Source organism: Tachyglossus aculeatus, chromosome 2 (assembly GCF_015852505.1).
Source record: "Tachyglossus aculeatus isolate mTacAcu1 chromosome 2, mTacAcu1.pri, whole genome shotgun sequence".
Lineage (NCBI taxonomy): Eukaryota > Metazoa > Chordata > Mammalia > Monotremata > Tachyglossidae > Tachyglossus > Tachyglossus aculeatus.
The window spans coordinates 11,305,231-11,319,131 of record NC_052067.1 but is presented as its reverse complement, the minus strand read 5'-3'; the positions used below and the strand labels follow the sequence as shown (position 1 = coordinate 11,319,131).

The 13,901-nt window shown below is 40.4% G+C and overlaps 1 non-coding gene across 1 annotated transcript; it reads left to right on the top strand.

Annotated features, from left to right (window-relative positions):
* Positions 1 to 6,046: 6,046 nt before the first annotated feature.
* LOC119924549 lies at positions 6,047 to 6,183 on the top strand. The gene has a single exon (XR_005449257.1). It is a non-coding gene; the product is annotated as a small nucleolar RNA SNORA7 (small nucleolar RNA).
* Positions 6,184 to 13,901: the final 7,718 nt, after the last annotated feature.

Below are 13,901 nucleotides of genomic sequence, written 5' to 3'. Positions count from 1 at the left end.
TTAATCAAGTTTATGAATAGAAAGAGTCAACTGGAGAATAAATTTGGATTTTTTTCTGAAAGTCTTCAAATTCAGTGCTCAAGGAGAACCTTGCTTTTTAAAGATTATTTGTTTACCAATTACACTGCTCTGAACATAGTAAGCATACAATAAATACCATAGACTGATTGCTTGTCATCATGACTAGATTCTCACTGCTGTAAGCTTGTTAAGGTCAGGGAAACTATCTGCTAGTTCTGTTGTTCCATACTCTCCCAAAATCTTAGTACAGTGCCCTATATATAGTAAGCACTCAATAAATACCACTGATTGATTGTTTGATTGATTGTGGAACTACTAATGTTCTTTTCACCTCTGAATCCTGAGCTTGGTGGAATATTTTGCTCCATAAAGTCACAGCCACCCTAGCGTAGAAACTCCTACTCACCTGCAATAGGAGGGAAAGAAGAACAAGATTTTGACCCCAGATATTTAGTAATGTTACTCTCAGAAGAGAGAGGAAAATTGATAGCCGTGAACAATTCCGAAGGTTTGAGAGAAATCCTTGGGAAAACACATTTTCTGTAATTCATATTTGGCCAAAGTTTCTGAGCAGCTTGGCCTGATGCTGGATTGACATTTTTAAGGATGAAATAATAGCGTATTAAGCTAACAACCAAGTAAGGGAAGTTGAAGGTATTCACCTCAAAAAAATAAAAATAAAAAATAGGAAAAGGATTTATCCAAAGCCATTCCATTGGCAGATTTTGTAAACATTTGCAATTACTGCCTGAGGGAAAATAGTATTGAATCTATCTCATTCTTGAAACCTGAAATTCTGATTAGTGAAAAAATTTTAGGTACTACTGACCAGATTGGGGTTGTGGTTATACCTCCCACTCTGCAGCTTACTACCAGTTTTGATGGGCTTCAAGTCACCTCCAAGTTGTTCAAATTATATGTGGGCTAAAAGACAAAGAAAATCCCAGATCTTGGATTAAAACTCACCCTTCCCCCAAAAAAGTACTACAAAGGAACAATTAGGTGGGATAATAAGAGAAGGGGAAAGTAGAACCCGGGGCTCCAATGAGGATTTGATCTTTGTCCAATTTCCACTTCCTTTTAACTAAAAAACATATTTCTGTCTGCATGTTGCACATGTGATTTTCAGATCCAGATACGGAGTCAGCTTGATAGAGAATTATACACTTACTCAAATGGGTCAAGGGAAATGAAGAAATGAAGCCTCCAAGGAGTTGGAGAATGCTCTTTTCAGTGGAGCAAAGAGTCCAAGAGGATTTTTAGATCCGCTCATTCATTCTCTCACACCGTTGCCCTCCAGAGGGTGAACAGTCTCTCAAATTCAGTGCTAGTGCATATTTTGAAAACAGCCACCACAGCCATATCATCATTTCTCAGGGTCTATAAGGCAAGATTTTCAGAAGGTTTTCTCTCTTTAAATGTTGTGAACTCTGTTTACAACAGACTTTATTACACAGTTAAGCTTGCTTCACCAGCTTGGCATAATAAGTATCATTACGTTACCACCCTTCATGTACCTTCGGTTCTCAGCTGGACCACCAGACAGGAGTTGAGGTTATTCTTGGGCAGTAATTTCTTCAAGAAAGGGTAGATGGTTCCTCAAGAGACCAACTGATGTGGAAGACAAGGAGGAAAACAACTTCAACCACCTCTACCACTGGGTTTCCACAACTGTGGAAATGGGAGGACTGTATTAATGTGCCCCTGAAGCTTTAAGATCACCCTCAAGGGAATCCCCTAGAGTTTAGAGCTAACAAAATAGAGAAGGAGGGTTCCATTCCAGAAAATCTGTGGATTTTAAAACTGGCTCCACTCCCTGCAAAACCACTGAGGAGAAGAAATTGGGACTGTCAGAAGCACAGGCCATGCCCGTTGGCATACTGCAGCACATATTAACCTCTCTCTGTCTTGACTGAGGCATGATAGAGGATGTGTCTCCCCTCATAAATCTTCTATGGAGTTTGGGGAAAACCTGTAAACAATTCAATTCTAGGCTCTTCCTGCTGAGGCAGCTGAATATGGTGCTAAATGGAGTACTGGTTTCAAATAATCAGTTTTCAATTTGGCCTCCTCATAATGGAAAAGAGCTTTCTTTTGCTAGCTTAAGTTCAATTTATAGTGTGTCAGCATTTTTAGAACTATCCGAACAGAAATTCAGGCAAGGATAGAAAGTTGTGCTCTGAGTCTTATCCAACAAAATCCCACCTAATAACCAAGTAAGGGAAGTTGAAGGGATTCACCTAAAAAAAAAATAATAAAAAATGGGAAAGAGATTTATCCAAAGCCATTGCATTGGCAGAATTTATAAGCATTTGCAATTACTGCCTGAGGGAAAATAGTACTGAATCTATCTCATTCTTGAAACCTGAAATTCTGATTAGTGAAAAGATTTTAGGTACTCCTGACCAGATTGGGGTTGTGTTTATAGAATGAGATATATCCTGCTGGATTTGCTCTGTATAAAAGAATTCAGGGGATTTTTAGGGTTATCTTTCCTTTATCAAAACTTGGTTAAAGAACCTAAATTAGAGGAATTCTTAAATGGGCCCAGAGGAAGACATAGAGGCTGTTCATGGATTGTGAAGAAATATCTTCCGCCACCCATTCCATTCCCTTCCATTCCCTAAAGTGGTACTCTTCTTGAGCAAAGTTAGGAGCAGGTGGATGTGCTAGGGTTGTCTGTTAAAGGGACACCATTCATTCAATCATATTTATTGAGCGCTTACTGTGTGCAGAGCACTGTACTTAACACTTGGGAAGTAAAAGTTGGCAACAGATCGAGATGGTCTATACCTAACAACGGGCTCACAGTCTAGAAGGGGGAGACAGGCAACAAAACAAAACATGTAGACAGTTGTCAAAGTTGTCAGAACCAATATATGCACATCATTAACAAAATAGATAGAATAATGAAAGTGAAGTCCAATCAGGGCAAATGATTTGGGTCAATTCTTAAAGAGTAACCTTTTGGGGAAAGTCTGCTAGTTTGTAATCCTCAACATAAATAGTAATAGAGCAGGCGATTAGCAATGATCTGGTTTCTGATAGGAAACTATTTTTGAATAAGTGGGTTACCCAGTTTTCTCTCCTTCAAATAGAAGCTCTTTAGTATTGGCTTAAAGGAATTCTATCAGCTCATTCCCATTCTCTTCTCCACCACACCCCAGCTCTCACTCTCCTCTCACTGTGCCTCATCCCCAGTTTTCCCACCTCCAACCCCTAGCTCTTGACCTGAAGCTGGAAGAATGAAGTCTGCGCTAGAAGGGTCAGTATCCAAAGACTAGCTCCTACAGGTGTTTGATATGGTTTCTGATACCTTCTTATGGTTCTCAATTTTGGATTCTCTGTTGTTCCTGCTGATCCTGCATCATTGACAGGAGTAGTAGTTTCAAGGGCAGGTTCTCCAAACAATCCACTAGATTGTAATCTCCTGGAGGGTAGAAATCATATATATCATCATAATAATAATGGCATTTGTTAAGTGCTTACATTGTGCAAAGCACTGTTCTAAGCGCTGGGGAGGATACAAGGTGATCAGGTTGCCTGACGTGGGGCTCACAGTCTTAATCCCCATTTTACAGACGAGGTAATTGAGGCACAGCGAAGCTAAGTGACTTGCCCAAGATCACACAGCTGACAATTGGCAGAGCTGGGATTTGAACCCATGACCTCTGACTCCCAAGCCTGGGCTCTTTACACTGAGCCACGCTGCTTCTCCCATCTACCAACTCTATTATATCGTACTCTCCCAAGCATCTAGTACAGTGCTCTGAGCACAGCAACCACTTGATAAGTACCGTTGATCCACCCACGATCTCAATCTGTGATATTTATTGAATGCTTACTATGTGCAGAGCACTGTAATAATCATTTATATTAGTAGGATGATGGCAGTAGAACCAGGAACTTTCTGGAGACTAAATATGCCTTGCTTTCTTTTTTCTCATCATTGCCTTTGTGTTCAAACACTTTTTCCTGCTTGGACTGCCCTCCATCTTCACATCTGTCAGACCACTATTTTCACATCTGGAAGACCACTACTCTCCCATCTTCAAAGTCCTACTGAAGTAGCCAGGAAAAGTGGATAGAGCACGAGCCTCAGAGTCAGAAAGTCATGGGTTCTAATCCCAGCTCTGCCACTTTTCTGCTGTGTTACCTTGGGCAAGTCACTTCACCTCTCTGAGCCTCAGTTACCCCCTCCTTCCTCTCCCCCTCCTCCCCCTCCCCACCCCCCGCCTTACCTCCTTCCCCTCCCCACTGCACCTGTATATATGTATATATGTTTGTACATATTTATTACTCTATTTTATTTGTGCATATTTATTCTATTTATTTTATTTTGTTATTTTGTTATTTTGTTAATATGTTTTGTTTTGTTCTCTGTCTCCCCCTTCTAGACTGTGAGCCCACTGTTGGGTAGGGACCCTCTCTATATGTTGCCAACTTGTACATCCCAAGCTCTTAGTACAGTGCTCTGCACACAGTAAGTGCTCAATAAATACGATTGAATGAATGAATGAATCTGTAAAATGGGGAGTGAGACTCCGAACGAACCTCATGTGGGACAAGGACTGTGTCCAACCCAATTGACTTGTATTTACCCCAGTGCTTAGAACAATGCTTGGCACATAGTAAGGACATAACGACTACCAAAATTATTTATTATTACCACATCTCCTTCAGGAAGCTTTCCTTCTCATATTTCCACTTTCTGTTCCCTCCTACTGCATCAACTATACCCTTGAGCCTTCACCTCCTAAACACTTACATGATCCCCACAGAACAGTTATGGGTATACCTGAACTCTGCTGCTTCTTCCTACCTATAGTTTGAATGTCTGTTTTTTTCCATTATATTGGAAGGTCTTTGAGGGCAGGGATGATGTCTAGTAACTCTATTGTATTCTCCCAAGCGCTCGGCACAATAAACACTCAAAAATTACTATTGAATGATTAATTGATTTTGGTGCCTGATTTCTTTTAACATGTTTCTCCCACCCTGCTGAACTTTGTTCATCAGGAATGTTCAGTTCACCTCATTTGATTATTTGGAACTATCAACAGGATATCTACTCTTTGGGTTGAAAGGTAATAAATGTTTGATTAGGTTTCGCATTGAACAAAATAAGGATGGAGGACGATTCATGTCTTTGTCCCATTCTTGTCCAATATTTAGTTGGTTGTCTAATCATTGCTCCCAATCTACTCCATCATTATACCTGAAATGGCCACCAAATAGTACTTATTTGATAATGAAGAATTCCAAACCTGCAATCATTTTTCACCACATGGACATAAAATTTCCTTCCCCAATACTTGCAACTTAAGCATACTCTTTTTTATGAAAAAAATTCAGCTGAGTTCAAGCTCAGAGAGACATAGGATGGGCTGGGGAATGAGACCATTCAGTCCAATTTCACTTAATGCAAAGTGTTGCAGTACGTAGGACTCTTCCTCCGATTATGGCTTCAGAGCCCGGGCTTTGGAGTCAGAGGTCATGGGCTCAAATCCAGGCTCCTCCAACTGTCAGCTGTGTGACTTTGGGCAAGTCACTTAACTTCTCTGGGCCTCAGTTACCTCATCTGTAAAATGGGGACAAAAACTGTGAGCCCCCCGTGGGACAACCTGATCACCTTGTAACCTCCCCAGTGCTTAGAACAGTGCTTTGCACATAGTAAGTGCTTAACAAATACCATCATTAATATTATTATTAAAGCTTGAAGCTATATGTTGGCCTAGTTCTTTGAGAACTGTGAGTAAATGAGTTTGTTTTCTTAATGAATCACCCCATGTAAAGAGCCTCACTTATTGTATTCTAAGTATTCCCATTAATATAATATATGTTGCTGATTTGTACTTCCCAAGTTCTTGGTACAGTGCTCTGCACACAGTAAGCGCTCAATAAATACGATTGAATGGATGAATGAATAATGTAATAGTCAGTGATGCTACATGATGTATAGCTTATGTCCTCAGCATCTTTGCTGGGAGAAAATGAAGTTTATTTGAGGTCTTTACCAAGCTTTCACCTCTCAGAGTCACACCTGGAGAGTTTCCAGTACTCTACCAGACTCCACTACGGGAGGGAGAGTCAAGCAGAGGCATATCCATTCTATTCCTAGCTTGGTAGTGGCTAGTGAGTGGAAGGGAATCTGCTAGAAGTCAAAACTCACCTGTGCTGGGCAGGAGTGGCATGGGAGAGAATCAAGGATGGAGACTCAGGTTTACTGCGTGGAAACAGGCAATTCATTCATTTATCCAATCGTATTTATTGAGCACTTACTGTGTGCAGAGCACTGTACTAAGCGCTTGGGGAGTACAAGTTGGCAACAGAGAGACGGTCCCTACCCAACAGAGGGCTCACAGTCTAGAAGGGGGAGACAGACAACAAAACAAAACATATTAACAAAATAAAATAAATAGAATAAATATGAGCAAATAAAATAAAGAAATAAATAGAGTAATAAATCCGTACAAACATATATACATATATACAGGTGCTGTGGGGAGGGGATGGTGGTAAGGTGGGGGGGGGGGATGGGGAGGGTTGAGGGGGAGAGGAAGGAGGGGGCTCAGTCTGGGAAGGCCTCCTGGAGGAGGTGAGCTCTCAGTAGGGCTTTGAAGGGAATGTGTGTGTGTAAACACCTATATATATTAGCTATATCTAGCTATATAAATAAATGACTAATATATATATATATATATATATATATATGTAATAATAACCTATCAAGTATCACTGTTAGATCCATAACCCTGGAGCTGGTGAGGGATGAAAACACAAGATGGCTGTGTGGTCGGTGAGGAGATCCCAGCCAGCTCTAGTAAACTGCTTCCATATTTTTACCAAGAAAACTACGGATACACTACCAGAACGATTGCAGATGGAGGTGGGGTGTTCTGGGAAATATGTGTCCATGGCATCGCTAAAGGTCGGACACAACTCGACAGCATAAGACAACAACAACAACTAAACTTTATCCTCAGCATAGACAGGGAATACAAGAAGATCAGATCTCCTAAACTATATGTACTCAAATACATATATATGATAGAAACAAGTCAGTGCTTGGTCTGTGGAACTGGAATCCAATCCATTCCATATATAAAGAAACAATGGGGCAGAGTGGAAAAAGCACAGCCTTGGGGACAAAAAACTCGGTTTTAAGCCCTGCTACAACATTTGTCTGCTGAGTGACAAGTCACTCAACTTCTCTGTGCCTCAGTTGCCTCACTGTAAAAGGGGATTGAGACCGTGAGCCCCACTTGGGATGTGGACTGTGTTCAAACTGACTATCTTGTATCTTTCCCAGGGTTTAGTACAGTGCTTGATACATAGTAAACACTAAACAAATAGCATTAAAAAACCATGACCCTTTCTCCTCCTTTGAATTATAATCTGTAAAATAAATATGATAACACTAACCTCACCTCATAGAGTTGAGGTAAACTATTGCTATGGAGTCTTTAGTCATTAGAGAAGCAGTGTGGCTCAGTGGAAAGAGCACGGGATTTGGAGTCAGAGGTAATGGGTTCAAATCCCAGCTATGTCAATTGTCAGCTGTGTGACTTTGGGCAAGTCACTTCACTTCTCTGTGCCTCAGTTACCTCATCTGTAAAATAAGGATTAAGACTGTAAACCCCCTGTGTGACAACCTGATCACCTTGTAACCTCCCCAGCACTTAGAACAGTGCTTTGCACATAGTAAGCACTTAATAAATGCCATTATTATCATTATTATTATTAGATATAAAGGGTAAAAACTAAATACTAATCCGCAGTTATTCAAATGGGACTTCTTGTTTCAAAGAATCTGAATTTAGAAAGGGCTCTTGAACATCAAATGTCTCTTGAACAACAATGCTTTGGTGAGTTAACAGTAAACAAACCAAAAACATGTGAATTTAATTTTCCTTGAAATACGCATCAATTTAAAAGTGAACAGAAGAAGAGCTTGTAAAATACATTCGGGGTTTGTTAGATCCCTTCACACACACCCTTAAAAAAATTAAAAAAACTTTGACAAACCCAAAATGCAGCTGGCTTTGCCCACTACCCAACTTCTGCTTCTGTTTTCAATAAGGTATCAAACACATGGCATCTATTCTCTCATCAATGCTCACGCATAATTTCCTTAATAGGAGTTGAGTTTCCATCAAGGGAAAGACAAGCTCCCACTGCACAGAGATGATACTTCTACTATTGTTTCCTTTTAAGTATATACAATTTTGCATTAGCTTTCCATATTTGCAAAGTATTACTTTATGATTCATACAAATCGTTGTGTGGTAGGTAAACATCATTATTTTCTACATTTCCCATTTTCCATATGGGGACCAGACGGCTTATATATCAGGTCAGTGGTGCACAGGGGTATCCTAGGATGGGGTTGTGGTAAGGGAATCCCCAAAAGTAGCAGCAACTCTGGCTTGGATCTCCTCAGCAACCACACAGCTATCTTGTGTTTTCATCGCTCACCAGCTCCAAGGTTATGGATCTAACAGTGATACTTAACAGGTTATTATATATATATATATATCTATATAATATAGATATATATATATATATATATATTAGTCATTTATTTATATAGCTAGTATATATAGGTGTTTTCACACAGGCATACACGCCCTCACACATATATATGTATATATAGATAATGAATTGTAAGTTTAGTTATTCACTTTGATTACTTTATTTGTTAATATTTTTATGTCTGTCTACCCCAGTAGAGTTCAAGCTGCATGAGGACAGAGAAAGTGTGATTGTTTTGTATGCTTACAGGAACAGTCAGTGAGAAAATCAAAACAGAGGATAGTTCTAGGTTCCAAGCTCAGTAAACGTGTAAATTCTCAGTGACAAACATTTTGTGTGTGTGTGCATGTACGTTTGTGTCTGTGTGTAGCCTGTCCCAGGTATGCATAAGTAAGTTTTGAATTTATCTTAAATTAATCAAAATCTATCACTGTCCTCAATCAACAGTATTTAGTGGTGGTTACTGCATGAAAAGCAGTGTACAAAGTGCTTGGAAGAATAAAATGAGGTTAGTCGATGATGATCCTTGCCCTCAAGGAGTTTACAGTCTAGTGGGGGAGAAAGCAGACACTGAAGTAAATTACAGGGAGGGGGAAATATAATAGGTAAATACGTAAATAAGTGCTTCAGTGCTTCTCTAAATGAAGCAAACTTAGAGAAGCAGTGTGGCTCAGTGGAAAAGAGCTCAGGCTTGGGAGACAGAGGTCGTGGGTTCAAATCCAGGCTCCGCCACTTTTCAGCTGGGTGACTTTGGGCAACTCACTTCACTTCTCTGGGCCTCAGTTACCTCATATGTAAAATGAGGATTAAGATTGTGAGCCCCACATGGGACAACCCAATCACCTTGTATCCCCCTCCAGAGCTTAGAACAGTGCTTTGCACATAGTAAGTGCTTAACAAATACCAAAATTATTATTATTATTATTATTTCAGTGGGGCTTGTAGGTACTTAAGTGTCACAGAAGTGCTGAAGTGGCAGTTGGGAGACACCAGGCGAAGAGAGGAGTGACTAATCAGTGGAGGCCTCTTTAAGGTTCACATTATCACTAATAAAGAGGTTCACAGTATCACTTTCAAATAGGAGCAGTGACTATTTCAGTGACATGCTTGAAAGACTAGGCCTAGTGGAAAGCATACAGGACCGGGAGTCAGAGAACCCGGGTTCTAATCTTAGCTCTGCCACTCATACTGCTATGTCACCTTGGGCAAAACACTTAACTTTTCAATTTCCTCGTCTGTAAAATGGGGATTAAATTGTACTACTAGGAGTGGAAAATGGTAGCGGAAAATGAGTACCCCAAGAACATAAAACCTCTCCCCGACCTCAACAGGTTTTCCTTTCATTATTATGTATCATCGGTTAATGTCTAGGCCTTCTAATTCAGCTGCAAATGAGTTTTCTTCTCATCATAACTTTTGGGATGGTCACTGCCAAAAATTTACCACGAGTGTGTCTGCAATCTGGCTTTGTGGGTTTCTTTTGTGACTGTTTGGTTAATTTTTCTTTGGAAGCTATCCAAAGTCAGCATCTAAAAAGAATTGAGTCCATTTTTACATAACTTCCCAAGTCATCAGGCGACATGCCCTAAATCAATAGCTGCCCAGAGAGGAGACACTAGTAATCCTGGGCAGATTCCACAAATCTCCCAAAGTTTGTCATGTGCTGGGAAAATAAGTTATGCTCTTTTATTCTATTTATGGAAAAGAGGGGGACTCTCGTTTTAGAACAAAATTCCTGCTTCTGAAATACCTTTTCCAAATGGTGAGGGGTTTTAAATTCCAGATGAAAATGCCTGACTTGTAAAGATAAATTTCAAGCCTATGGGTAGTAGCTTCTTATTTATCATTAAAATAATAATAATTATTTAATATAGCTTATTATTGCACTTGGATCTGCTCAAATACTCATAATTTATTCTAACGTCTGTCTCCCCCTCTAGAATGTAATCTCCTTGTGGGCAGGGAACATGTCTAACTCAACTCAGTTTAATTGTTCTCTCCCAAGTGCTTAGTGTAGTGCTCTCCACACAGTAAGCACTCAAATGATTGATTGATTGACTGATTTCTTGTTTTTCTTTCTACATAAGGAGGTTCACTAACAATTCAAAGGACAAATTTCAAGGGAGTATTTCATACAGATCAAATAGGGCAGTAATTGAATGTGAAATAAATCTGAATGAATTAAAAGCCTATTTGTTAACGATTAGCGATTATGTAATAGATATGCTTCTTTTACACATTTGTTTTTCCAAGGATAATTATTTTAACATTAATGGCCACTTATTTGATAAATATGTAATGCCCCTAAGTAACTAAATTAAATACAGACTTCAGCCTATCCCAGGCACTTAGGCAGACTAGTGACATTTTAGTGCTTTGCAAACACTCGAGAGAATATAATGCTTTCTACAGTTTTTTCAACAATAACTGTGTATTCTCTAACGTTGTTGAAATTACCCACCATGCTTGAACAGAAAATACCACATACTTACCTGCTTTCAAAATGCCACCTTTCATTTGGCTAGGATAGAAACAACCTTAATTTAGAAAACACCTTCAGAATTTCTCTGATTTTTCTATGCTATTTCATATCAGTTGTCATCACTACATAATTTAGCAAAAACAGAAGGAAACAGAGGCTCACCCAAATGTGTTATGGGATTCTTCTAATATTGACCGTTCAACTTTTTGGGGGGACATAGATGGACCGTGTTCCAAGGTCCCAGAGTGAAGTAGAAGAGGGGTAAAAGACAAGCCCAACTGAAAGAAAAGTGGTAATTTACTACCGGAAAATGGCATCACAGGATCAAGAGGATCGGGACTAGGAAACAGACGGAGTACAACCTGCTGGGATCTAGGATTCCAAAACAGCAAGATGATGCCAATGGGAAGAGACATCAGGAAGTCAAGTTAGTTGGTCAGGGGATGAGGTCCGCTGGAGGGAAGATAGATCCAAAGTTACGAGGAGGATTGCCTGAACAAAGACCAAATCCACGAGGAAGGCTATCCTGGTGGTAATTCTAGGATGATTGGAACTGGGAGGTCTTGGAAATATTTCAAAAGAGCCTATTCAGGGGATTAGCAGACCAATTTCTAGACCAAGGAAGTCTGGATAGGCTTCAGGGCGGGAATCAACTGAGGGATATGCTTCAGATGAATGTCTGAGCATTGGGTAATAAGTCACTGACTTAAGACATCAGCTCAGACTAAGCCAAAACTGTCTATGTTTCAGAAGCATGGCTAAAATTAAAGAGATAGGATGTAAAATGACTCCCCTTCAGCATCTACTTAAAACTTGCTCTCTTTAAAGAGGTTTTTAACAGGTAATAATAATAATAACAACTGTGGAATTTGTTAAGCCATGTGTCGGGCACTATAGTAAGCGCTAGGGTGGATACAAGGAAACCCAAGTTGAATGCAGTCCCTGTACCACACGGTCATTCATTCATTCATTCATTCAATGTCATTTATTGAGTGCTTACTGTGTGCAGAGCACTGTACTACGCACTTGGGAAGTACAAGTTGGCAGAAGTACTCAATCCCCATTTTACAGTTGAGGTAACTGAGGCACAGAGAAGTGAAGTGACTTGCACAAGGTCACACAGCAGACAAGTTTGATTGGAGCCTCCATGTACTGTACCCATAGGCTAGGCAACCTAGGTAGAGACTTACCCAACCACTAAGAAAACTTACCACATTATCATTTGGTCTTAGACCACGATCTGAAATAAACAATTTGCCATCATCAAAAGAGCCTTGCCATCAACAAAAAAGCCTTGCTAATAATTTTTTATCTGGTCCTGCCATTAATTGTAGCTTCATGCCCTACTTTTGTAAGCCAGTTCCTCCAGCGTGAAGGAGAGAAATTGCTTATTTAGGGGGAGGTATATTTACTCATTTATTCTACCAGGGTCCTATTAACTAATCACTTGTCTACATCCATTCTGGACAACCCAGTAGCCTGGGAAATGAATACACCAATTATTTACTTAAGGTTGCTGCATTGCAACCTTTAAAGAACAAACTGAGACTGAGTGATTAGTAGCACTGTAATTAACTACCACCCTAATCCACTCAAATGAAATCAGAATCTACAATATTTACATCACCCATTATCGGGTAGGGATTGTCTCTGTTGCTGAATTGTACTTTCCAAGTGCTTAGTACAGTGCTCCGCACACAGTAAATGCTCATTAAATATGATTGATTGAATGAATGAATGAATGAAGTTCAACACACACCTAACAGTGGTAGTGAGTCAGCGGAGTGGAGAGCGGGAAACGACAAGAAGTTGGGAGAGTGCCCACTGGGTTTCGGCATCAGGAGTGATACTTTCTTTCTAAAGAATCAACTAGAGCATTTCACAAGATGTACAGGTTAAGTAGGAAACAGTCAGTGGTATTTATTGAATGCTTATTGTGGGCAGAGCATTATACTTAGTGCTTGGGAAAGAGTCCTGAAGATAACTCACTTAAAGGCTACAGAGGCCACTCCCTATTAACCCCCTGCTGATCCTTGGTGTCATGGAATAGCGTTGTCCCTATATCACAGACTCTTTGGTCTTAAATTCATTCAATCATATTTATTGATTGCTTAATGCATGCAGAGCACTGTACTAAGTGCTTGGAAAATACAATTCAGCAACAGAAGAGACAATCCCTACCCAACAATGGGCTCACAGTCTAGAAGGGGGAACAGACAGCAAAGCAAAACAAGTAGACAGGCATCAATAGCATCAAAATAAATGAATAAAATTATAGATATATATACACATCATTAATGAAATAAATGGAAAAATATGTACAAATATATACAAGTGCTGTGGGGTGGGGGAGGGGTAGAGCAGGGGGAGGGAGTAGGGGCAATGGGGAGGGCAGGGGAAGCAGAGGAAAAGGGGGGCTCAGTCTGGGAAGGCCTCCTGGAGGAGGTGAGCTCTCAATAGGGGGGAAGAGAGCTAGTTTGGCGGATGTGAGTGGGGAGAGCATTCCAGGCCAGAGGTAGGACGTGGGCCAGGGGTCGACAGCGGGACAGTCGAGAATGAGGCCCAGTGAACAGGTTAGCAGTGGCAGAGGTGCAGAGTATGTAGGCTGGGCTGGAGAAGAAGAGAAGGGAGGTGAGGTAGGAGGGGGCGAGGTGATGGAGAGCTTTGAAGCCAGTAGTGAGGAGTTTCTGCTTCATGCGAAGGTTGATAGGCAACCACTGGAGATTTTTGAGGAGGGGGGTGATATGACCGGAGCGTTTCTGTAGAAAGATAATCTGGGCAGCAGAGTGAAGTATAAACTGAAGCAGGGAGAGACAAGAGGATGTGAGCTCAGAAAGGATGCTGATGCACTAATCCAGTCGGG